Here is a 26,055-nt window from a genome sequence, read left to right as displayed (position 1 = left end):
AATCAGAAAATAAAATGGAGAGAACCCAAAGACAATAAAGACATTTGAGTCCTCTGTTCCAGATACTTGATGCTAAACTTACTACTAATTTTTATTTAGTTTCTTTTTTGTTAGATATTTTCTTCAATTACATTTCAAATGCTATCCCGAAAGTCCCCTATACCCTCCCCCCTGCCCTGCTCCCCAACCCACCCACTTCTGCTTCCTAGCCTTGGCATTCTCCTATACTGGGGCATATGATCTTCGCAAGACCAAGGGCCTCTACTCCCATTGATAGCTGACTAGGCCATCCTCTGCTACATATGCAGCTAGAGACACGAGCTCTGGGGTACTAATTAGTTCATATTGTTGGTCCTCTTATAGGGTTGCAGACCCCTTCAGCTCTTGGGTACTTTCTCTAGCTCCTACACTGGGGGCCCAGTGTTCCAGCCTATAGATGACTATGAGCATACACTTCTGTATTTGCCAGGCACTAGCAAAGCCTCACAGGAGACAGCTATATCAGGGTCCTGTCAGCTATTGTTTTGTTTTGTTTTGTTTTATTCATTTATTTTATTTTATTTTCAAACAAAGTGTCACTGTGTAGCCCTTGCTGGCCTGCAACTAACTTTGTAGACAAAGTTGGTCTCAAACTCACAGAGATATGTGTATGTGTAGGTATGTTCATGTGTGTGGGTGCCTATGGAAGTCAGGAAAGGGCACTTGATTCTGTCTGTCTCTACCTCCCAAGTAAGAGGATTAAAGGTATGCACCACCATGCCTTCCATGATATTTTTCTTTTTTCTGTTATTTTGTTTCTTTCTTTCATCCTTTCTTTCTTTCTTCCTCCCTTCCTTCTTTCCTTCCTTCCTTTCTTTCCTTTTTTTCTTGGCAGGTTCTTACAATGTAGCCATGTTTGGTTCTGATACTCACAATGTAGTATGTAGATACAGACTAGCCTCAAACTTAAGAGACACAACTGCCTCTGCCTTCCAAGTACTGGGATTAAAGGTGTACTACTATATCCAGCAGTACTACTAGTTTTAATAACGTTTGTTTGCATGAGCCAGTCCATTTCCATTCAATACAAACTACTACTCTAAACCTTTTAAAAAACCATAATTTCTCTCTCTCTTCCAATCTCCCTTCCTCCATCACTCCTCCATCTCCTTTCTCTGTTTCTCCCTTTCTGACCCAAGGGATTTGACCCAAAGCACTTCATGTGATAGGTAAATGGTATATATCCAACCTAAAATCCCAACCTATTATAATTGATCTTTAAAGACAGGTTGTTGCGGCCCGCCCGCGGTCCACAACACGAACGGTTCACTGAGAATGGCAGTTCCCTGCAAAGAGAGGTAACTAGACGGGGCGGAAGAAACAATGGAGTCAAGACAAAACTCTGATCAAGACTCAATTTAATATTTCCAGACACTCAGTTTATAAAGGAGGGGGGAGGGAACCCAATTTCCCGCCGAGTAACTCAGGGTCCAGTAGCAGGACGAACACGTGTGTGCCTCCAGGCAGCAGAGTCAGGTTCCAGCAGTGGGCGTGGCAGGACGAATGAGCCGATAGCTCCACCCCAGAGCAGGCAGGCTCCAGGCTGGGGGAAGGGAGGCCACATTTCCCCCCATTAGATAACAAAAATAAAAATAAAAAAGGGGTGGCCTGTGGCAGAAAGATTATCTATGTTCAATAGTTCTGCCTAAGTTCTTAGGGCTAAAGAAAAAACCTATTTCCGTGGGATTTCTTAACTATTCTAATGGTAAACTGTATCTGGCTAAGGCTGTAGGCTCTGACTTTATAATGCTAATTAGTGCTGAATAGGTAGCTACCTGTTTGCCTTTTAAGTAGGGCGTTGGAACCCTGGCTGAGTTTAGCTAAACAATTTTAGAATAACACTGAACTGATAATTATCCACAATTTTGGGTGACAGGCAGGGGAAACAGTGAGAAGCGATTAAGACTGGCTGGCTCCTAGTACAAGGCCAATTGGCTTTTTTATTTTTTTTGGGTGGGAGGCAGTGAAGGGCCTGCTCTTACGACAGCAAGGTCTCCAATCTCTCTCCCCCCTGTTAATTAAGTTTAAATAGGCAATGCTTAACAGAGGTGATCAAAAGATTTTCTCATCCGTAGATGAGTGGGCCTTAACCTTGACTTGGGTGGACATTAACCTGATCCTCTCGTGAGTATTGTAACAACTCACATTTGTGGCTTTTGGTATCTTTTGGGGAGGGGAGGCAGAGCCGTAAGTATTTTGGTTTTTATCTGGAGTCAGATACCAACCTCTTTTTAAATCAGGTGTGTCGCACAGGGAACTCAGAAACGGTCAAGCTGGACCTTTTTTTCGCAGTGATCTCCTGCGCCAAGCGGTACCCATACCGTATTCATATGATTATGAATTAGTATCGCAATTTTGAGTTATTGCGAGGCCTCTATGTGAGACTTGTCAACTTCAGATTTAGCAAGGCCTAGACAAGAATTATGTCACTATTAACACCATTAATTTTGGTTAAAATAGGAGCTAAAAGTCTTTTCTCTTTATCTCTGTTATTCTCAGTAGCCTGAGGAACTAAGGACACCTTGCAGTAACAGCAAGGGTGAAAAGCCAGAGGCCAGCTAAGGGACTAAACCTATATCTATCAAAATAAGAACTAATCTTTGTAAATATATATGAAATTTTTACTTTTCTAGCTCTCCTGGTAAATCTAAATCTTATTTTAGACTGAAAGGCCACATGCTGAGATTAGCAGAACCACCTGTTTGCTCTTAGGGGCGGGGCGGAGAATGTAGATTGACCTGCTTGAGAGAAGGAAGAATATTAAACAATTAGAGTGTAGTAATGTAAATTTTTTGTTTGGAGAAGTCAAGGTATTTTATTTAGATGCAAATTGTAAAGCTAAAGTTTGTTTCTGGCCTTTTGTAGGGGAATTGGCTCAGAGGAAACAGTGTTTTTTGAGAGCTTTCACTCTCAGCTCAAGAGGAAATTTTAGTCCTCAAGGTGAATACTTACGAGGAGAGACAGAATCTGTGTTTACCTGACGAATTAATCTTTTTGGTAGCCACCGTGCTTCATCTTCATTTCGTGAAAAAACACAAACCGACCCTCTTCTCTAAATTAGGACTGGATCTGGACCCTTTTATTTATTAGTCAAGGGGTCCTTCCATTTTGCCAATGCATAAGAATTAGAAGTAACTGGGTGCCAGTGACGTTCTGCTGCAGACTGACCTTTATTGTCAGTTTGCAAAAAGTTTAGGACAAATAAGGTAAAGGCAAGATGAGCCTTTGGTGACCTTGGGGAATATGCTCTGAATTAACTTTGCTAGGTAATTTAGAATATAGGAATCTCTAATAATTGAACTGAATATTAGACCAGTCTAAGATTGAGTTAGAATGGCTGGTCACACTGAAGAAGAGTGAAAAATCATTATGACTCTATTAAATGACTAATTTTACTAAGTCTGAATATACAGTCTCTGATGTACTATTGCCATAAAGTTAAAAGGCTAGAAGCTAGTCTAAACTGGAAAAATGACAAGCAAGGATGGATCTAAAACATGAATTTAATCTTTTAGTCCTTTTAATCAGGACACTGAGTTAACTTACTTGTCAGCTCAGCACACGAATTACCAATATGCTTCTGTAGAGTTTTGTGGAGAGAACCTGTTTTTTCCTTTCCTAATAAGGTAGCTGTTTTAGGATCAATCTATAAGCCAATAAGTAGATCCTTTTAAGATACTAAAAAGCATTTATTAAATTTGACATTTTAATTTCAAATTTTGAAAATAAAGGTATGTTTTAAATGGTGTGCATGGAAATGCACTAAATAGTATATATGGGGATACAATTTCTCTCTTTTGTCTTTTAAGAGGTTAAAGTTTAAAATTTTACAATATCTAACCTTTTGAATTAATAACTTTTTGGACAAAACATTTTAAATATTTGGCTGTAAAGGGGCAGTGACTAATTGCACTTTCAATTATTTTTTTTAAGGAACAGTTGTAACTAGAAGGCTAGAAAAGTTATTAAGAGTCACACGTGCATAATTTATTTATTTATTAACTAGAAATATGTATAAGCAATTGTAAATTTGAGAATTAGTAGTATCTGAGGGACGAACAATTTTAAGTAATTATGAGCTCAGAGATATAGCATTGACTATCAATATATAAATTAAGGTTTGATTGTTCAGCATTTTAAAACACCATCTACAGCACACAACTAGATTATTTGTGTTGGAATAGGGGCAACTGTGTGTCTTAAGACTCTGCTCCACAGCAGCTAGTTGGGCCCACGTGGGCTAACGATCGGCTGGGAGGATGAGAAAAATGACTTTACAATAATGTTTTTTTTGGCCAAAGAATTGTCTTGGGCACAACCAATTTTTAATTACCAATTAACAACAATTATAAAAGCTTTTTTTATTTTTTGTAAAACCCCTTGCAGCAAACCAAAACACCAAATAACAAAAGGATACTGTCTCTGAATCTTTTGGGTGAGAGCAAGGATTTAAGGTAAACTTTCCTTGAGAAGCATTAGTTAATAAAATATTTTCCACGTAGGAAACAATATATACTGAAAGATTAAAACTTTTGGCTTCTTGTAAAGAAGCAGAAACAATAAACATTTTTTTTACATAATGTAAAGCTATATTAGCCATACATAGAGGCAAAATTTTCTAGTGATTACCAGTTTACTAGAAGCAAAAATCTTTGAATTTAAGCATTATTTTAAACATTTGAATAGATCTGTAACACTGTTAAAAAGAAATTTTCTTGAACACAGGGAAAAACTTTTTTAAGCATTGTTTGCAAAACAAAAGAAAAGGCCACAAGCCGCTCTGGGGCTGCCCAGAGCCCTGTATTGACTCAAAGGTAAAATACTTTTTAATCTGAGCATTAATCTTAAATTTGCAATCAAACTGCAAGCTGCAGTCAATGGAACAATGGCAGTTTTAACCATAATTTTTAAGTTTTTGTGCAAGGTTAGGATAATATCTACAACTTTGGGAAAGCAAAACCTATGTTTAAAACAATTTATCACTGTTAAAATCAATATTAGAAGCATTACTATCATATTACGAAGTTTGGATATCAATTAATACCTATGAATACCTATTAAAGCAAGCTTTAACGCTTTAATAAAGAGGCATTGCTTTATATCTTATCTTAAATTTTACTATTTAGGATAGGAACCACATTTATCATTATCTAAACTAGAAATATCTTAAGAGACTCAGCCTCTAGGGCTGCCTTAGGCCACGTGTCGGAAGGACTCTAAACTTGAGTTATCAAATTTAACATTAACCATCTGTAGCAATGTAACAATTATTAATTTTAACCAACAACTTATGAGCTGAATGCGGAAACATGCAGAACACATTTTCAATAAAGAACCAAATGAAGCAGTTAATTTTAGACCAATCAGAGAATATTAATCTTTGTAGCTACAATCATAGAATAAAAAAGCACTTTACTATTGTCAAACACATTAATCATGAACCATTTATCAGATTTGAAACTAAGAGGCTGTGTACTCGCTGTTTTTTTTTAAAACGAACATTTTTTCTATCAGGGGCCCTCCTGCCACGTGTCTGGTTTTTGGCTGAAACACGTGGCAGCTCTCGGCCTTGCAGATAAAGTTTTTTTATACCATTTTTATTATCTAACATAAAACATAGAACATTTATTCATACAGACTGGACACGAACATACATGAATTGAACACGAGAACAGATTGGTGCACCAGACATAAACAAGACACAAAATGGGGCAGAGTACTCTTGCTATTTGGGACAATTTTTTCTCTCATGATGCAGTTTTTATAACTGCGGCAATCCGCCTGTTTTAATTTTCTTTATTTTTAAGCAACTCTTGAAAACTAAACACAATTGTCTGATTCATGTTTTTGAACCCTTCTTTTCTCCACCTAAGCAGTTTTTTCTAAAAAAAACTGCGGCACACCGCCTGTCTCCGTATCTAGTTCCGATTTACGAACTGTTGAACCCAAGCAGAACCAGTGTTGGGTTAGCACTGCTTCAAACTTGCTTTGTATCTTACTGTATCCCCGCAACACTTTCAAAACTGAAATTTTTTTGGGCTAGCGCTAGCATGTGTACCTGTTCGTTGCTTTGATGTTCCTCTTCTGATACGAAGATTCTTTCCTTTTTTGTGGAGCTCCACACAGCAATCGTTTTTTTTAGCATCTCTCTGCCATTTTTTAGGTCCCTGTTCGGGCGCCAACTGTTGCGGCCCGCCCGCGGTCCACAACACGAACGGTTCACTGAGAATGGCAGTTCCCTGCAAAGAGAGGTAACTAGACGGGGCGGAAGAAACAATGGAGTCAAGACAAAACTCTGATCAAGACTCAATTTAATATTTCCAGACACTCAGTTTATAAAGGAGGGGGGAGGGAACCCAATTTCCCGCCGAGTAACTCAGGGTCCAGTAGCAAGACGAACACGTGTGTGCCTCCAGGCAGCAGAGTCAGGTTCCAGCAGTGGGCGTGGCAGGACGAATGAGCCGATAGCTCCACCCCAGAGCAGGCAGGCTCCAGGCTGGGGGAAGGGAGGCCACAACAGGTAAAAACACTCTCTGGGAATTTACACAGTGTGATTGCACTAATATGTCTTAAACTAATTGTTCTGGTTAGCTTTAACTGCCAGTTTGGCACAGCCTAACATTATCTAAGAAGAAAGCCTTAATTGAAGTATTGCCTACAAGTGACTGCAGACACATCTGTGGGAGACTACCTGAATTGTTAATGGGTGTTGGAGGGCCCAGCCCATTGCTGGTGGCACATCCGTAGGCAGGGGTCCTGAACTTTATCAGAAATCTAGCATAGTATGACTCAGACTGAAAGCCCCACAGCAACAGCAATCTCCATGGTCCCTGGTATACTTTCCTTGTCAAGTTAGCTCTTTAGTTGGAGGCAACTCTATGAGAAATAGAAAGCAAATCTCAGTTCATGTTCCTGCTTGAGTTTGCCTTGACTTCGTTCCATAATGTACTGTGGCCTAGTGTTGTCGGTCAAATAAACCCTTTCTTCTAAAAATCCCTTTTAGTCAGGGTGTTTTGTTATGAAGAGATGAAACGAAAACAGAAATGTCTTTTGGTTTTTTGTTTGTTTGTTTGTTTTGGTTTTGGTTTTTCGAGACAGGGTTTCTTCACTTTGTAGACCAGGCTGGCCTCAAACTCAGAAGTCCTCCTGCCTCTGCCTCCCAAGTGCTGGGATTAAAGGCATGAGCCCAGCTTAATTTCTTGTTAAATTTCTTCTCCATTTAGTTGGTTACTTCAAGGTCAATTTCCACTTTCCACCCTTCCACTGAAGTCAATAATGATCTTAGGATATAAAGGCTCTGAAATAAGATATAAAAAATAAAATAACAAAAACAAAATTATAATATATATTTTTATATATTTCTGGGCCAAATGATGCATAGCCCACATGACTAAACATACTTCTGCTTCTGAAAGATCCTGACAGAATGTAAAAGGTCACAGAAGCCCTGAAATTGGCAAAATAGATTTCATTGTTAGCAGAACTAGCTTCACTGATTTAGAAAAATAGAAGTGCCCAATGCTCTGGCCGCTCCTTGAACCCTGTGTCTGCCAATGTTCTGACCATTCCCTGAACCTAGGTGTGTGCCCACTGCTGCACCTCACTGCCAGGTGTTTGTGATATTGGTTGCTGGGGAAGAGTCAGAAAATCTCCCCAGCAACCACAGTTGGGGCCAATCTGGAGTTAATGCACTTTCATTAGATTCCTTCCTTGTTTTCCTCCCATACCCATTTCTTGAGGAATCAATCATTTTAGAATAGACATTGTTTAGATCTGGAAATCCCCTACTCCCTCCTCCTTTCCCCCCTGAGGGCCTATAAAAACTGGGACCCCTTTCCCCTCGGGGTCGACTCCTCTACCCCTGCGTGGGATACGAGTCGTCCCCAGAGCTCTGGCTTTCCCCAATAAAGTCTGGTGTGGTTTGCATCAAATTTGGTTTCTCGTGAGTTCTTCGGGGTCCGCTATTATCCCCAGACTTGAGTGAGGGTCTCCCTTCGGAGGTCTTTCACTTCAACTCTGCAATCTACGTAAGAAAAATAGGAGTAAAAATTAAACCCTAGTGAAGCATAGAATGTTTTGATGAATGCATGTTACAAATCATATCAAAGGGAAAACATTGTGACTCAATAAAGTTAGTCAAACCCTTAAGCACAATGCTGTGGGAAGAATTGCCTGGGCTTTACATCAGAGTGAGAAAGGAAATGGCTACAATAAAGTAAAGCAATATGAGTGAATCTTCCCCACCGTCAGCATTTTATAGTGGGATGAAAATGCTTAGATCTTCCAGGAACCGGGATTGTGGGAAGGAAATAGCATTCCATTTGGTTCTATGGTGATAGAACCCGAGAGTCTTTCTACATTCCAGTTTCTTATTGTGATGCTTAACAGAAAAACCCTCCCAGATTTAGGTTACAATTACACCCATTGTTTTCTCTGGTGTTTCTGCGAGTCAGGAATTTTTGGGGGAGGTGGGGTTGGGGGGCTCTGCTATACTCATAGGTCAGTACCTTGGGCAGTCATCATCAGAGAAGCTTCCTCTGATAGCAGACAGGAACAAATACAGAGACCCACAGCCAGACATTATACAGAAAAAGAGTCTAGATGATATGTCAACATCAAATTCCTCCCCTCAGAGCTCAGGAACCGTTCGGAAGAGGAGGTGGAAAGAGTGCAAGAGGGAGAGGGTTGGAGGAAACCAGGAGAACAAGGCCTCTGAATCTCCACGAAGCAAGGCACCTATGAACTCACAAAGACTGAAGCAGCAAGCACAGGGCCTACACAGGTCTATACTGGGTTCTCTGCATTTATATAAAAACTTTTAGCTTATGGGAGTCATGACTGTGAGAATGAGTAGGTTTCTGATTCTTGTGCCTGCTCTTGAAACTCTTTCCTTTCTTTTGGGTTGACTTATCCAACCTCAATATGATGCTCTTGCTTTAACTTATCTTATTTATATTTGGTTGTTATGTCTTAGAAACCTATTATTTTTAAGTGAGAAAGGAAAGGGAGTGGATCCAGAGGTGGGGAGTAACTGAAAGAAGTTGAGGAAAGAAACTATAATCAGGGTATATGATATATTGTATGAGAAAAGAATAATGTAGACTTTGGACATTTTTTATTGCCCTTGATATTAATTAAACTGTGTTTTCATTTTCATTTTTGTAAACAGTGGTGGATAACTAAGCCCTCAGCCGAATGAAGGACACATGCTTGTCTTTAGTGCCACACCCAAGAAGCATTAGTAACTCTGCTTCAGTAAAGTATCAGAAATTCCCACCAGTCATCTCAGTTGTGGTCTAGAAATGACTGTATTTCTTGAAAGTAAATTTTATTTTTGGAAAGATCCCTACAAAACATAGTAGTAGTTCTACGGTTTGTGTGTAATATTCTAGTACTCTTCAGACTATGGCATGTATAATAAGCAAAAAAACCACAATATAGCCATAGCATTTTACAGTTAGCAAATGAATAGCAGAATATGGCTAAATAAACTAAGTTTTCATTGAGATTTTTATTTTTCAGCAGTCTCTGGACATTCTTGTACTTTCAAGAACATAAGCCTTCAGATGACAGGCTTCCTCCACTCATGTGCCTCGTGTTCTTTACATTTTCTATAATACAGCATGTACACACCTGTTTCTAAATCCTGCTGTCTACCACTTTCAGAGTTGTGCTTGCTTGCTTGTTTGTTTCTTTGTTTTTAAAAACAAGGTCTTAGGTAGCACAGGTTAACCTCAAACTTTATAGATAGCTAAAAACGATTTTGAACTCCTTAGTGCTAAGATTGCAGGCATATAGGCATGTTCTACCATACATGGTTTGGGGTTTGTTTGTCTTTTAGATAGAAACGACCTGTGATAGCTGCTCTCAGTTGTCATCTTGACTATATCTGGAATGAGCTACAATCCAGAATTTATAAAGATCTTGCAAGAAAGGAAGTAAGGAAATGCTTAGGTATGGGCATGGTGGTATATGCCTTTAATCCCAGGAGACAGAGGCAAGCAGGTCTGAGCTCAAGGCTAACCTGGTACAGAGCAAGGTAAAGAAAACCTTGGATTCAGTTGTGGTGGTACACGCCTTTAATCCCCGCACTCAGAAGGCAGAGAGGTATGCAGATTTCTGAGTTCAAGGTCAGTCTACAGAGCAAGTTCCAGGACAGCCAGTCTTAAGCAGCAGGGGTTCGGGGGGTGAGGGATCCGAGTGTAAAAAAAAAAAAAACAAAAAACAAAAAACAAAAAAAACAAAAAATTGAAACTCAGTAAAGATTTAGAAATCTCAGCTCCTCCAGCACCATGTCCGCCTGCACCCTGCCATGCTTTCTTGTCATGGTGATAATGGATGAAATCTCTGAAACCATAAATGAGCCCCACTTAAATGTTTGCCTTTATAAGAGTTGCCTTGGTCATGGTGTCTCTCTAGCAAACAAACAAACAAACAAACAAACAAACAAAAAAACAAACTTAAGACACCTCCCCTGCCTTTTCAAGGGCTGAGTCTTGGTATTAGCCCATGCTGGTGAGAGGCCAAATCTTTTAAGTTCAGACTCCATTTTAGAGAACCTGACCTAAGTTTGAACTCAGGTAAACTAACAAGCTGGTACCTAGCATTAGTTTTCAAGTTGCCACCCAACAAAACCTAAGTCTATCTTCCAGATCGTAGACTAATCTCCAACAAGACCAGTGTCTCCAGGTTATCACCCCAACAGATCTTCACCCCCAGATTACAAGCCTACCCCCTGCCTAATGATCACAAATGCAGAAGGAAGCAGAAATTAAGTTTATGATGTGACTTCCAGCACCGGACAATTATGTTAAAGGCCACAGCAGCTTTCCAATTAGATGCTTCACACTTGCCCCCTGCTTGCTGCTTACTATAAAGCCTTACCCTGATATATATCTGGGGCTCCCCCGGCCACCAAAGTCACCCTGAATGACGGTGGTACATTGGAGGGGCCCAAGCTAGCTCAAATAAAGACCTTGCTGTGAGTTGCATCAAATTGTCTCCTGTCTGTTTTGGGGAGGGGTCACTAACACTCCCCTGGCACTATATTTTGGTGCATTGGCTGGGAAGATCCCCATAACACACAGGACTACAGATCTGGAAGGTCTTGAAACCAGCAAAGCTAATCTAGGTATTTGTGGTTTTGTTTGAAACACTGTGTTAAACTTCCTGTTTTGTGCCCATCTGAGCACTGAATTTGTCTGAGCTTTCTGTGAGATCTGCATAGCACAACAAAACCAAGCTTATGTAAAGGTAGATGTGGTAACTTTTCCAGCCATGTTGAGATGATTTATTTTTGTGGAACCTAGTGGCTTGTTGCCATGGTAATTCTTCTAGATTTGAGCAGTGCTGAGAAATCGGTCTGTCCAAAGCTTTCTATGTGGCCTGATTTGGTGGGTACTTGCTCAGTTGCACGAAAGCTTGTGATTTGTATGGCTAATTTGTCTGAATGTTAGAAACTTTCTGTGAGATCTACAGAATAGAACAAAAACTTTTAAAGATAAATGACTTATTTTGCCATGGTAATTTTTCCAGGTCTGGGTAAACATCTGTGCAGTACTGCTGGTTGTCTTGTGTGTGACCACCACCACCTTCTGGTTGGTGCTTGTTACTGTGTACAGTATCTTTTCCTTTTTGGTCTGAGTGGTGCCACAACCATCTTGTGTTTGAGTGCCACCTTCTGGTTGGTTCCTGTTACTGCAGGCTGTATCTTTATCTGGTTTTGCTTTTGTTGCTGACTGTCTCTGTTTACACCCATCTTCTGTTAGCACCACCTTCTGGTTCATTCTTGTTACTGTGGGCTATATCTTTTTACTGGTTTGGGTTGGGTTTTGCTTCTGGTTGTGCCTTTCTCTGTTCACTGAAGGGTCCCACATCTTTCTGGGAACAAGGCCTTGAGTTTCTTCAATGGCCAATTTGTGGTTAAGACAGACAAGTCTGGGAGCCTTGGCTAAGTCAGGGCCAGGAGATGCTCTGAGCCTCTCTTTGGGTGGACATGGCTCAGGGAGCAAAAGTGTTCACCCACCTGGAAACAAGGCCTTGATTTTGTACCCATGGCAAGTTGCAGTTAGGGATAGATGTATCTGGGAATTGTGACTACTGCAAGGATAGAAAACTTCCTGAGTCTTGGTCTGGAGTAGGCATGGGCTCAGGGGAATCTGAGAAACATCCACCAATCTGGTTCTCTTCTTGGGGGTGGGGGCACCATATTCTGGTTGTCTCTCCTTTCTGCCTGATAGAGAGTAAAGGTTGGATTTGAGTTTTGGGTATCATAGAGAGGTCTTTTTCATGAATGCCACTTTCTGGTTGTTTCTTGTTTCTGCCTGATAGATTGGGAAGGTTATATCTGTGTTTTTGTGTGTTGTGTTTGTGTTTCTCATTATAAGATGACTTTGATGAAGTGACTTTGACTTTGATGGGCATATTAATATGAGACAGACTACCTCTACCACATCTCCAGGTTCCCTTTACCACAGAAGGGGCCAGGAAGCTGGTTCCTTTCCCCACAGTAACGAAGCCTATCAGTAACCAAGCAGCTATTGATGCTTGCTTTCCAGACTGGGATTTTTAACATCATTTAAAGTAAGAGGAGGCTCTTGGTCTACAGTCAGGTTCTGCTGGAAGGTCTCAAGGCAGCCACAAAATGGCCCCGAAATTTGGCCAGAGTATATGACATTAGGCAGAGAGAAAATAAAAGCCCTACAGCTTTTTTAAAAGAGAGGTATTTCAACAATACACCCCCATGTACCCTGAATCACTAGAAGCAAAGGCAGCAGTATCTCTAGCTTTTATTAATCAGGCAGCACTAGATATTAATAAGAAGCCCCAGAGGATTGGAAGGTTAGGAGAAAGGAGTCTGGGGGACTTAGTGATAGTGGCAGAGAGAGTATTGTGCTTCTAGACCCCAGAGTTCAGGATGGGTAGAGAAGATAAACAGAATCCTAAAGACAGACCTTAACTAAATTACCTTAGAAACTGATGGTGGCTCTTCTCCCCTTCATTCTTTATAAAGTACAGACCTCCCCATAGCAGATGGAACTCATCCCTTTTGAAGTTATGTTTGGTTCACCTAATGACAGAAGTTCTTACAGAAGCAGATGATTGCTGATTATGAAACCGTTTCCTAAACACTTCTTCAGCTCAAAGCTCAAAAAACCTGCCACTGACAGTGACTTCCAGACCAAGCAAAGTATGCTCTGACACCAAGCATTTACACTGTCTGCTGAAAGATTTCTCATAAACCCTCTCAATTCTTTGTAGATTTCATACCTTTTGAGTATTATAATATGTAACAACTACTTGCTAATGAGAAAACAATAGTTTCTACTATAACCATATCCAAGAAGAAATTTAATTTGTGACTTAGGCCATAAACCACACATTTTGACAGACTAAATGGAGCTTTTAGAATTTATTAGATTCTATTAGAAGCCTCTTCTGCTTTATACCAAAAATGATAACAATTTCTTCCAGCAGTTACTGGATTGACTGTTCTGTGCTAGACTAAATCCAGTGATTTCTATACAATAGGCAAGTACTCTGCCAGTGAGCTACATCTCATGCCATGGGTATTTTTTTTATCAGTGGAAAATAGATATTTCCTAAAAGAGGCATTGTTTATTTCCAGTTTTTTAATTGGAGTGACACTCAGGGTCTCTTAAACAGTGGACTACAATATTGTATATTAAACTGATTTATACTCAGAATTACAGGAAACAACACTCTAAAATCCCAATGACTGTGTTTTCTGGAACCATCTAGATTTGTATTCTCTTGACAGTGCTAACCTCAAAGAGGATCTTTATTTCCCTGCTTTAGACAGACCATTTTCATCCCTTGCCACCTAATGGAGGCATATATCCTGAAATACATGGAGGCCTTCACATTATTTTTTATCAATATTTCAGAATATTGGGGCTGAAGAGTTGACTCAGTGTTTAAGAGCACTGACTGCTCTTCCAGAGGTCCTGAGTTCAATTCCCAGCAATCACATGGTGCTCACGAAATTCTGTAATGGGATCTGATGCCCTCTTCTGGCAGGCAAGTATACATACAGATAGAGCACACATATACATAAAATAAATCTTTAAAAAATATATGTATTTCAGAATATCAACCAACTTCCTAACTTTGGGGAATTACCACTTAATGGGTCTTGGTAGAGACCAGAGCACAGAACACAGGTGGAATGAAATGTAAGATATTTTCCACTCCAACCTCCTCAAGGGGTCTTGAGCTACTCATGTTGGATAGAGTTTGAAGCTGGTAGCACAATAGGAAGAACCGAACACCCTTATTGACTGCAGGGTTAGCTGCCTCAAGGAACTGCCATCCTTGTCTTCCTCTGTCCTCAGATTAAGGCTCTAAAAAATGTTAGAATCCAGACCAACCAAAATGCAAGACCATTTCCCTCCCCCCCCCCTTCCCCTGGCAATCAGTGATAGCCTGATTACAAGGCTCCCTGGGAGCTACTCAACAGTCACTAGACATGAAACCTCCCTCATTCCTCTGAAACCTACAAAAGGAGATTCCCTACTTGGTCATTTAACCTGAACACTCCTCATTTGGCCTGTCTGTTCACTGCATTAATAACTTCTAATAAATATTGTATGACTGGGATATGTTAAAGTGGTAGCATGCATGAAGCCCTGGTTTCAATCCCCAGCTAATATTCCAAATGAACTGTACAATATCTGTATGATCAAGACCACACCAGCTCCCTTCCTAGACCCTGACGGTAATACACATAGCCTATCTCTAGAACCCATCTTCTCAGAAGACATGACATGTACTTGGAGTTGAGTTTCATGTAACTATACCTCCTTATGCACAGGTCATTGTGGTGCATGGGGGATTTTTTTTTTCTCTAAATTGTACTGTGCTTAAATATGCTTACAATAAACTGCTCAGACTTAGACTCTAAAACTTTGAACCAGCCCTGCTAAATCCTGCTGAGCCGGATTTCCTCCTACCTCTCCTGGATTGTTTCTCTACCTGTCAAAGCATGTGCAGAAGCCTCCACATGCCACCATGTCTGTTCTTATGTCTCCCCACCATGAAAGACTCTTATCCATAAACATGTGCTCTTGAACTACAAGCAAAATTAAATTCTGTCTTTGAGTTATAGGATTTTTGTTTTGTTTTGTTTTGTGTTTGTTTGTTTGTTTAAGACAGGGTTTCTCTGTGATGCTCTGGCTGACCTGGAACTCTCTCTGTAGACCAGGCTGGCCTTAAACTCAGAGACCTGCCTGCCTCTGCCTTCTGAATGCTGGGATTAAGATTAAAGATGTGTGCCACCCCAGCACAGCTTATAGTTTTCTTTCTTTTTTTTTTTTGGGGGGGGGGTTCGGTTTTTTGAGACAGGGTTTCTCTGTGTAGTCCTGGCTGTCCTGGAACTCACTCTGTAGACCAGGCTGGCCTCGAACTCAGAAATCCACCTGCCTCTGCCTCCCAAGTGCTGGAATTAAAGGGGTGCGCCACCACCACACAGCTTATAGTTTTCTTATCACAGCAATAAAACAAGGCCTGACAGCTCACAGCTCAAGACTGTAATCCTAACACCTAGGAGTTACAGACAGGAGGGTTAGTGTTTAGGTCATCCTTGGCCGTGTAGCAAGTTTGATACTACCCTGGGCTATATGAGACAATGTCACAAAACAAAGAGACTTTTCCCTGGCTGGGCTGCCTTGTCTGGTCTCAGTACAAGAGGGGACACCTGGTCCTGCAGTTACTTGATGTCCCAAGGTTGGGTGATGGTGGTGATGGGCACCCCCTTCTTGGAGGAGAGGGGGAGGGGAAAATAGGAGGAGGAGCTGTAGGGGGGGATGGAGAGGGGAGGAGGGTTGAATTGGGATGTGGAGTAAATAAATAAGTTAATGAAAAAATAAAAATAAAGAATTAGATTAAATTGCATTTCTTAAAATTTAGAATATAGCTTAACATTTTAACAAAGAAATCTAGTACAATTTTGCCTAATATATATCTTCCATGTGTAATTTGGCACAATTTTAACTTGAGTTTACCAATTAGTGCTTCATTTGTGTGTTGTTCATTTACAAATAAAATGACTGAATTCTGTTACCATTGTGTAGTGAAAAGTTGCCTAATTGTGATCAGTGTTTATATAGACGTACAAAGACATTTTATATTAACACTTTTGATATGAATTCTGTTACCATTGTGTAGTGAAAAGTTGCCTAATTGTGATCAGTGTTTATATAGACATACAAAGACATTTTATATTAACACTTTTGATATTGACAAATTGATACTGCTCTTATTTCTCTGGATATTATTTTATTTATTTTTTAAAGATTTATTTATTTATTATATGTATGTACACTGTAGCTGTCTTCAGACATTCCAGGAGAGGGTATCAGATCTTGTTACAGATGGTTGTGAGCCACCATGTGGTTGCTGGGATTTGAATTCAGGACCTTTAGAAGAACAGTCAGTGCTTTTAACTGCTGAGCCACCTCTCCAGTCCTCTTGCTGTATTTTAATGGCAACAATTTATAGTCAATTCATATATCAATGTGTGTACATCTTGCCATTTTGTGATCTTAGTAACTGTTTTGATCATATTGCTCTTATTATATGAATGCAGATATTGAAGCATTCCTTTTGTAAAATTCAAAATGTTGTCTTCAAATCTGATTATTTTAAACTAATAAATTTTACTAAATGCTCTCTGCGGGTCTATAAAATAATCAGATGTTTTCTTCCAAATGCTTTGCTCATGTGATGAATGACACAGAATTCTTTTCTTACAGGAAAACAGTTTTTACTATTTAAATAATTTTTTACTGCTCATGCCTACTATTCCCAGACCCAGGACTTTGAGTTAGCCCACCCCAACATCAACCCCATCTCTTATCTTCTGAAGCATGTAAAAGGGCCACAGGTCCAAAGCTGCAGGATTTCCACAACACAGGTCAGTAACAGGATATACAGAAAAGTCCCAGTGAAGATCCAGTATAGATAGTGTCCTGGAAGCCAAAGACCTTGAAACAGACCAATAACTCATTGCAATGAGCATCGGCAGGTAAAGAAATGTGGACAAAGGGTGTACTGGGTGACATACTGTGACACACTACAGCTTCCACAATAAGATTTTCCTTTCTATCTTATTTTATTTGGGGAAGAGATTGCAAGGGTGGAGGGTGGATACTAAGGGATGGGGGGATGAGTGGGATTGGGGAGCATGATGTGAAACTCACGAAGAATCAATAAAGTGATAAAAAAGAAAAAAGTTTCCAGCCTCCAGCATACTATATTTTCATATATGAATATTCAAAGCTAAGAATTCTCAATTATTTTGAACTCATAATTGTTATCCGTCTAAAGTATATGAAGCACAAAATGACTATATTGGAATGTGTTTTATCTTATCACTTTGCAGTTCATTGTCTTCTTAAAATGTCCAATTTTCTCTATGCTATCATTAAATTGAAATTCTAGACTGATAAATATTGGAAGAATTAGGTAAGAGAATTGGATCCCTTATTGACTTCTTTTTTTTTCTCTAACATTTATCACTCATCCTACATTAACTTATAAGGGTTTTTCTTTGTCTTCCAAGTCCCTGCATAAAATTCAGTTGGTACCACAGTGACTGAAAACATTGATGGCTGAATCACAGTCTGTTTTTAATAAAGGAATTCTTTCAATCATATCTCTTGCTTTGGAGAAAGTATCGTTACATTCTCTATGAAAGGGAGAAGGCAGATATGAGTTGGGAGAATGAAAAGGTAGAAAAAAGAACTTACCTGACACAAAGTAAAACTGATAGAAAAGTGAAAGTGCGTCAGATTCTAATCCTGTAGGAATTCAGCGTCTAAAGAGAGACACCATTCAGGTGTCCATCAAGTGATACGTGTGCATTTCTACTGAATGGTGACAATGGGTGTGAAGTGCACCCCGCAGACAAAGTACAGGGGAACACGTTCAATTTCTGATATTCTTATTTTGGAATCTGTGCTCTAGGTGAGCAAAGGCAGGGCATTAGGATACATTCTTGCTTTCTGACATAAAACGCCAACATTTTTATGTTCAGTTCAACATTTAAAAATATTTGTTGAAGTATGTAAATCATGTGTGTGTGTGTGTGTGTGTGTGTGTGTGTGTGTGTGTGTGCTGCCTAAGGAGACCAGAGCAATCACAAGCACTTGAAAGTCACCTGCCTTGAATTCTGGGAATTGAACTCAGGTCCTCTAGGAAAGCAGCACATTGTTAACCACTGCACCATCTCTTCAGCTCAAGCATTTCTCAGTTAAATGTACATACACTAAAGTATCTTCAAGTCCTCTGTTTTGGTTGTTTTTTGTCAACTGGACACAAACCTAGACATGTTGGGAAAAGAAGCCTCAATTAAGAAAACTCCCCTATCAGACTGTAGGCAAGCCTGGGAGCATTTTCCTAATTACTGACTGGTGAAGGAGAGCCCAGTTCACCATGATTGGGGGCCAGTCGGGAAAGGGTAGGCATTGGTAGAGGAGACAGTTTCCTGAACAGAGCACCAATGGCTCAGGCTCTAAGATCAACAATTGATAAATGGGACCTCATGAAACTGAAAAGCTTCTGTAATGCAAAAGACACTGTCAATAGGACAAAATGGCAGCCTACAGATTGGGGAAAAAAATCTTCACTAACCCTACATCTGACAGAGGACTAATATTTAAAAATATAGAGAGAACTCAAGAAGTTAGACTAAAAAAAAATCAAATAACCCAATGAAAATATGAGGTATAGAGCTAAACAGAGAATTCTCAACAGAGGAATCTTGAATAGCCAAAAACCACTGAAGAAATGCTCAATATCCTTAGTCATCAAGGAAATGCAAATCAAAATGACCCTGAGATTCCAACTTACTCCAATCAGAATGGCTTAGATAAAAAACTCAGGTGACAGCAGATGCTGGTGAGGATGTGGAGAAAGAGGGACACTCCTTCATTGCTGGTGTGATTGCAAACTTGTACAGACACTCGGAAATCGATCTGGCAATTTCTCAGAAAAATGGAAATAGCTCTACCTGAAGACCAGCTGTACTGCTCCTGGGTATATACAAAAAAAAAAAAAAAAAAAAAAAAAAAAAAAGATGCTCCACCATACCACAAGGACATGTGATCCACTATGTCTATAGCAGCTTTATTTGTAATAGCCAGAAACTGAAAGCAACCCAGATATCTATCAACCAAAGAATGTATATAGAAAATGTGGTACATTTATACAAAGAAATACTATTCATCAATTAAAAGCAAGGAAATCATGAATTTTGCAAGCAAATGGATGAAACTAAAAAATATCATCTTGTGTGAGATAGCCCAAACCCAAAAGGACATGCATGGTATTTATTCAGTGATAAGTGAATATTATCCATAAATACAGGATACCCAGGTTATACTACACAGACCCAAAGAACTAAAACAAGACCCAACAGAGGATACTTGAATCTCACTTAGAGGGGGAATAAAATAGTTATAGGAGGTAGGTGGAGGAAGGGTGAGAGAGGAGATGGGGAGAAAAATGGGGGATCAAGATCATGTATGGGGAGAGACTGGAGAGAGGACCAGAGGGCCAGGAGAATGAATGGAAATCTATAGCTACCCAGGGGCTGAGGGATGAGGAGAATCTCTAGGAACTCCCAACAAAGATGGATGGGGAAGGCTCCCAGGAATCAATGCAGGTGACCTTAAGTGAGATGCCTAACAGTGGGGATATGGACCGTAAAGAGGCACCTTCTCTAGCCAGGCAACACCCCTGGTAGAGGGTTAAGGACACCAACTCCCCACAAAACTTTTGACCCAAAACTTATCCTGTCAAAAAGAAATACAGGGACAAAGATGGAACAGAAACTGAAGGAATAGCCAACCAATAACTGGCCCAACTTGAGACTCATCCCATGGGAAAGCACCAATCCCTGACACTTTTCATAATATTCTGTTATGTTTTCACATAGGGGATAGGAACCCCACAGGAAGACCAACAGAGTCAGCTAACCTGGACCCTTGGAGTTCCCAGAGACTGAGTCACCAACCAAAGAGCATACATGGGCTGGACCAAGGATCCCAATAGACACACAGCTCAGTCTCTATGTGGGTCCCCCAACAACTGGAGTATGGGCTATTCCTAAAGCTGTAGCCTGACCCTGGAATCTACCCCAACAGGGCTGCCTTGTCTGGCCTCAGTGGGAGAGAATGTGCCTAACCCTGCAGAAACTTGATGTGCCAGTATGGGAGGATACCCAGGGGGCCCCCACCCTCTCAGAGGAAAAGGGGAGGCCAGGTGGGAGGAGGGGCTCTATGAGGGAGAGACAGGGAAGGAGAAGGCAATGTTTGGGATGAAAAATAAATAAAATTTTTAGGGAAAAAGAGAATAAGTTACTTATGACAGTGCAATAAATCTACAGGCCAGTAAGACAGCCATGTGTTATCATTATCTGGTACTAAGTTATACACATACATGACTGGCAATGTGATGCTATTTACTCCAGCATCACCATACCAGCAGTAAACCACTGCATCATAAGACTGTGGCTGCTACAATGTCACTAGGAAACAGAAATGTTTGAGCCACATCATAGTCCTGTAAGATTACCACTGTAGTCAGGGATCATTGTTGACTGAAAACTCATTATAATTCACATGGCTTAATACAATGTATACACAGTTATGTCTAAAATTTTTAAAAAAAAATGAAGAGTGCAATATCTCATGATAGCTATCCTGTCCTCCCTAAGGTATGACTGTAACTGAGTGGTCAAAGCAATGTTGTCTGTGATTTGAGGTCTTGGGAAATGATCAACAAGGAAACATGGTCATAATCATTGTACCAGGTATTTTGACTTCCACATTCAAGGACTGAATTTCATCTATCTGGCATAGCAGTTAGTTAGTGCATCACTGTTTTATGGATGATACAGACCCCAGTACAGTACAGCAGGAGTGTGAAGGCCAAGATGACTACCCATGAGAAGAGTTTGTTTTGGAAATGTGAACAGGAGATTGGCCATTTTATTATAAACAGTAAGTGGAGCTGCTCTTTCTCTGAGGGAGACTTCACAGAAAGGTTTTGTTAGAAGGCGCTGAGACAGAGGTTGTTCCTTGAGGTCATAAGACTTATTTAATGTCTATAATATCTGCAGGCACATTTCTCAATTATTCTTTAATTTTGTCACGAAACACTAACATTTTGAGACATACTAAGTTTGAGAGGCTGCCCTCTTACACTTTATTTTTCACAAAGTCCCCAAAGTCATCCTCAATCTACATTTCCCTTCTTATCCTTTAGAGCAAGGAGGTGTCCCAAGATGGACTGGCCAGGCTCTTGAGCACAAGAATGCTGGGGCACTCAAGAATGGAGTGGGGTCTGAAGAGGGATAAGGCATTTTGGAGCACCTAAAAACAGGAAGCACACTGTTGGGAAAGGGGAAGGCGAGGGGAGTGTCTTGCACTCTGGGGAAGCAGTGTAGGTGTAAGAAGCTGTGGGGGAGATGTAGGGGGAAAGGCATTGTCCTGTTTGCCTTTGGGTGTTGTGATAAACATCAGGACCAAAAGCAATTTTGGGAGGAGAGTGTGACTTCTTCTTACAAGGTACAGTCAGTTATCTGAGGAAGCCAGGACAGCAGCACCTGGCTGGCACCAGGAAGTGAAGCAGAGACCACAGAAGAATGTTGATTTCTGGCTTGCTCAGCTGCTTTTCTTATATATCCCAGACTACCTTCTCAGCAAGAGAACTGCCCACTGTAGGCTATGCGCTCCTACATCAGTTAACAATTTTAAAAGTGGCTTCTTCAATGTTTTATCCAGGGAAGCGCACAGCAATTGGTTATCTGATACCAACTAATCAGCCCCCAAAACATATAAACAAGTAACATTATACAGACTGAGCAGGTTACATATAAATAACATATAGTAAACATACAATAAATAAACAATAATAACTGAGTAGTTCACATATAAATAACATGTAATAAACATACAATAAATAAATAACATAATAACTGAGCAGGATACATATATATAACAATGAAAAATGAAGGCGTGTCTTTGAAAGGCAGCAAGGAGGGGTGTGTTGGAAGGTTTGGAGAAAGGGAGGGGGAGAAATGATGTCATTTTATTATAATCTCAAAAATAAAAGAAATAATAGAAAAAAATTGTACCACAGATGTGGCCATTGGCCAATCAGATGGAGGCAATTCTTCAATGAAGGGTCCCTCTTCCTGGATGAATTGTCAAATGAAGCTAACTATGACAGACCACTTTTGACTTATTTGTTGTATGCGGCAGGTATATGCCTTATCCCTGTGATGTTCGAGATTTCTAAGTTCTTTGGTACCTGTCATTCTCGCTGAATCTTGGTTCTAACCTTCCTAATGCTGTGACCCTTTCATACAGTTCTTCATGCTGTGGTGACCCCCAACCATAAAGCTGTTTTCATTGCTACTTCGTAACTGTAATTTTGGTAATATTATGAATTGTAATATAAATATCTGATATGCAGGATGGTGTTAGGTTACCCCCATGGAATGGTCGTTTGACCCCAAAAGGGTTGTACCCACAGGTTGAGAACTGCTGACCAAGGGAATTTGCTTTTTAGACTCAGACAGGCTGTTGACCTCTTCCACTGGCAGGGAGGATCCCAGAGTCAACTGTGAGGATTGGCTACTGGAGATAAAGACAGCCAGAAAACAGTTGCACCTGTGGGGTTTAGCATTTCTTTCCTGAACTCTGGAATGTCTAGGAAGCCTCAAACACCCTATTCTTGGTAAGATGTCTGATAGTATCTGAAAGATTTCAGGAATGTGGTCCAGGTAGCCCCTAGCTCAAACCTAAGAATTTGGGAATTCCTCAGACTTGTTCACTGCAGACAATCCTGAGGAATGTTCTGGACAAGGAACAGCTAAAGCTGCATTCTTTGCATACCTAGAAAGAACGAACACCTGCCTGGTATCTCTCTTAGCACCCACCTGCCTCCAAAGTGAGTGGGGGGGGAGCCAATGTATACTGAAAATGGTTTAGACACTTTTTTTTTTAATTTTTTATTTTTTCGAGACAGGGTTTCTCTGTATAGCCCTGGCTGTCCTGGAACTCACTTTGTAGACCAGGCTGGCCTCAAACTCAGAAATCTGCCTGCCTCTGCCTCCCAAGTGCTGGGATTAAAGGCGTGCGCCACCACTGCCCAGCGTTTAGACACTTTTGTGAAAGATAAAGTATATATGGGAATTGTTCAAATGTATTGACTTAACCTGCAGGGTTTATTGACAAATCTTAAATAATTGAGCTATGCCCTAAGACCATATTAGTATATTTAATAAATCAGTTCTTAGATATAAATAAATAACATATGGAAAATAATTGATTAAATTTAAGATATATATCCTTATCATTGCTGGATTTTTTTTTTTAGTTTTTTGAGGTTATAATATAATTATAACATTCCTTCCTTCTGTTTCTGCCTTTCAGCCTCCCCCCTTGCATATTCCTCCCATTCTCTTCCAAGTTCATGGCCTCCTTTTTCTTTAATGGTGTATATTTATAATATATCCTAAATATTATCTTCTTGCTCAGTATAATGTTACTTGTATGCATAGTTTTCAGGCTGAGTATTTGGCTTTGGACAACCAATTGGTGTGATTGTCCCTGGAGAAGACCCTATGGTGTATTCAGCAATGGGGACTTAACTTCTACCTGTGGAGGGTGGCAATCAAGGGCGCCTGGGGTATGGTAATCAAGGAAAACAGCAATGGGCTTTATTTGGAGGGCGTCTCCTGGCCAACAACCTAAAAGAAGGTAGCTCCTGTCTGGTATTGGGATTTCTGTGAGGTGTTCTTTTTGACTCTTGTAGGAAGCACCATCAGCTCAGATTTTAAATTTAAGTCTATTTTAATTAAATTAATTATTAATTAAGCTTAATTTAGTTTTAGCTTATGTATAATACACATGTTCCGTGTTGAAGGTTTTTTAAGGTAAATAATTGACTGTATGATTTCCTGTGGCTTTTTAGACACCCTCATTGTTGATTTAGCCTCTTCCCTCTTTCTTTCATATTTACCTTCCTCCTCACCCAACAAGCCCCCCCTTTCCCATTTCCCTAATAAGATCTCTTGCACCCTGCTCTTTCCCCTGTATTACTCCCCAGTGTCCTATCCTGGCAATGGTCTCTTTTTTCCTTCCAGGTTACACGCTCACATCTGAAGATTTGCAGTTGGGGCCTCTGATGAGAGGGAACACGTGCTGTTCTGGGTCTGGATTACCACACTTAACATGAAATTTCTTTGCTCCACCCATATACCTGAAAAGTTCATGATTTTATTTTTCTTTACAGTTCTATAGTATCCCAGAGTGTATATTACCACAGTGTCACCAAGAACTCATAATGAAAATTCATTAAGAATTCATTGCAAATGTACCACAATTACATTATCAATTGTAAGACTTTTAGGCTGTCTCCATTTCATAGCTGTTATAAGCAGTAATGAACACAAGGTCAAGCAAGTATCTATGAAATTAGGTTCTGAGTCCTTTGGACATAAACTACTACAGAGCAGTTATAGCTGTGTCATTTGATAGATTTATTTTTGGCTTTTTGATATGACACCATACTGATATGTACAGTAGTTGTACCAGCTGCAATCCCATTAACAATGAATGACAGTTCCCTTTTCTTTGAATACACCCAGCACTTCTGGTCAGTTGTTCTGTTTTATTTTATTTATTTATTTATTTATTTATTTGGTTTGTTTTTTCGAGACAGGGTTTCTCTGTGTAGCTCTGGCTGTCCTGGAACTCACTTTGTAGACCAGGCTGGCCTCGAACTCAGAAATCTGCCTGCCTCTGCCTCCCGAGTGCTGGGATTAAAGGCGTGCGCCACCACGCCCAGCAGTTGTTCTGTTTTAAATAACAGTTTAGTTTGAGTATCTGCTAAGATGTGCACAATCCTGTTTGTAATAAACAAATGATTTTGTGATGTTACTACAACATTGATGAGGGCTTGGTTCTTTAAACAGATCAATGGCCAGCACTGACAACCAAACAGCAAACATATCCCCAGTTATTGAGTTTGTCGTATTATTCTTAACAGTCTTCAACAGTTCAAGCTGTAATTTAGAGCCGTAAATACCAGGAGGACTTGACCGAGTACTAAATTTAACCTAAAATTCAATAGGGCTACTCTATTAATCAATTTCATCTCGGTGACACTAATTAATCTTAACTGTGAAGTGTCTGGCTCACTCTATGCAGCCCCTTTTAATTCTCCCAATGTCAATGTCTGTGCCGTAGAGCTAACATAACCCGGGTATATATATATATATATATATATATATTTGGTGTTTTCAAGACAGGGTTACTCTGTGTAGCCCTGGCTGTCCTGGAACTCACTCTGTAGCCCAGACTGGCCTTGAACTCAGAAATCCGCCTGCCTCTGCCTCCCAAGTGCTGGGATTAAAGGTGTGTGCCACCACGCCCGGCTCCGAGTACATTCTTTGGGCAACATGTTCTGGTCAACTTCCATTCTGCCTTCTTTTCATTCACAGAGTGAGACGTGTCCAGGAGCTCCCAGCACATTAGAATGCGAGATGCACTGCTTCATAATTGCTCATCCTGAATTTGTAGCAGATGAGCCTAAAAGCTGCCTTCTCTTCCTGTCCATCCTTTCTCCCTCTCTCACACCTACGCTGTCAATAAAGTTCTTTTCCCTTCCTGTCTATACCATCTGTATTAGTTACTATTCTTGTTGCTGTTACAAAGTACCTGAAAAAGAGTCATCTTAAAAGGAAGGCAATGTTGATTTGGGGTTAGAGTTTGAGGGTATTGTTCACCATGGTTTCGAGAGCAGCATCCCATGGCTGCGGGAACACGAAACAGCTAGTCACAACACACCCACAGTCAGGAAGCAGACTCATCTCCCCTTTTCTATTTTTTTCCTTATATAGCTCCAATCTATGGGAATGATGGCTCCTATGTTTACTGTAGATTGTTCTGCTTCAATTAATTCAATCTAGAAAGTTGCTCACAG

Source organism: Mus caroli, unplaced genomic scaffold (genome assembly GCF_978045245.1).
Source record: "Mus caroli unplaced genomic scaffold, Mus_caroli_1 scaffold_1, whole genome shotgun sequence".
Lineage (NCBI taxonomy): Eukaryota > Metazoa > Chordata > Mammalia > Rodentia > Muridae > Mus > Mus caroli.
The sequence above is the reverse complement of the archived record's forward strand: the minus strand, read 5'-3'. Positions refer to the sequence as shown.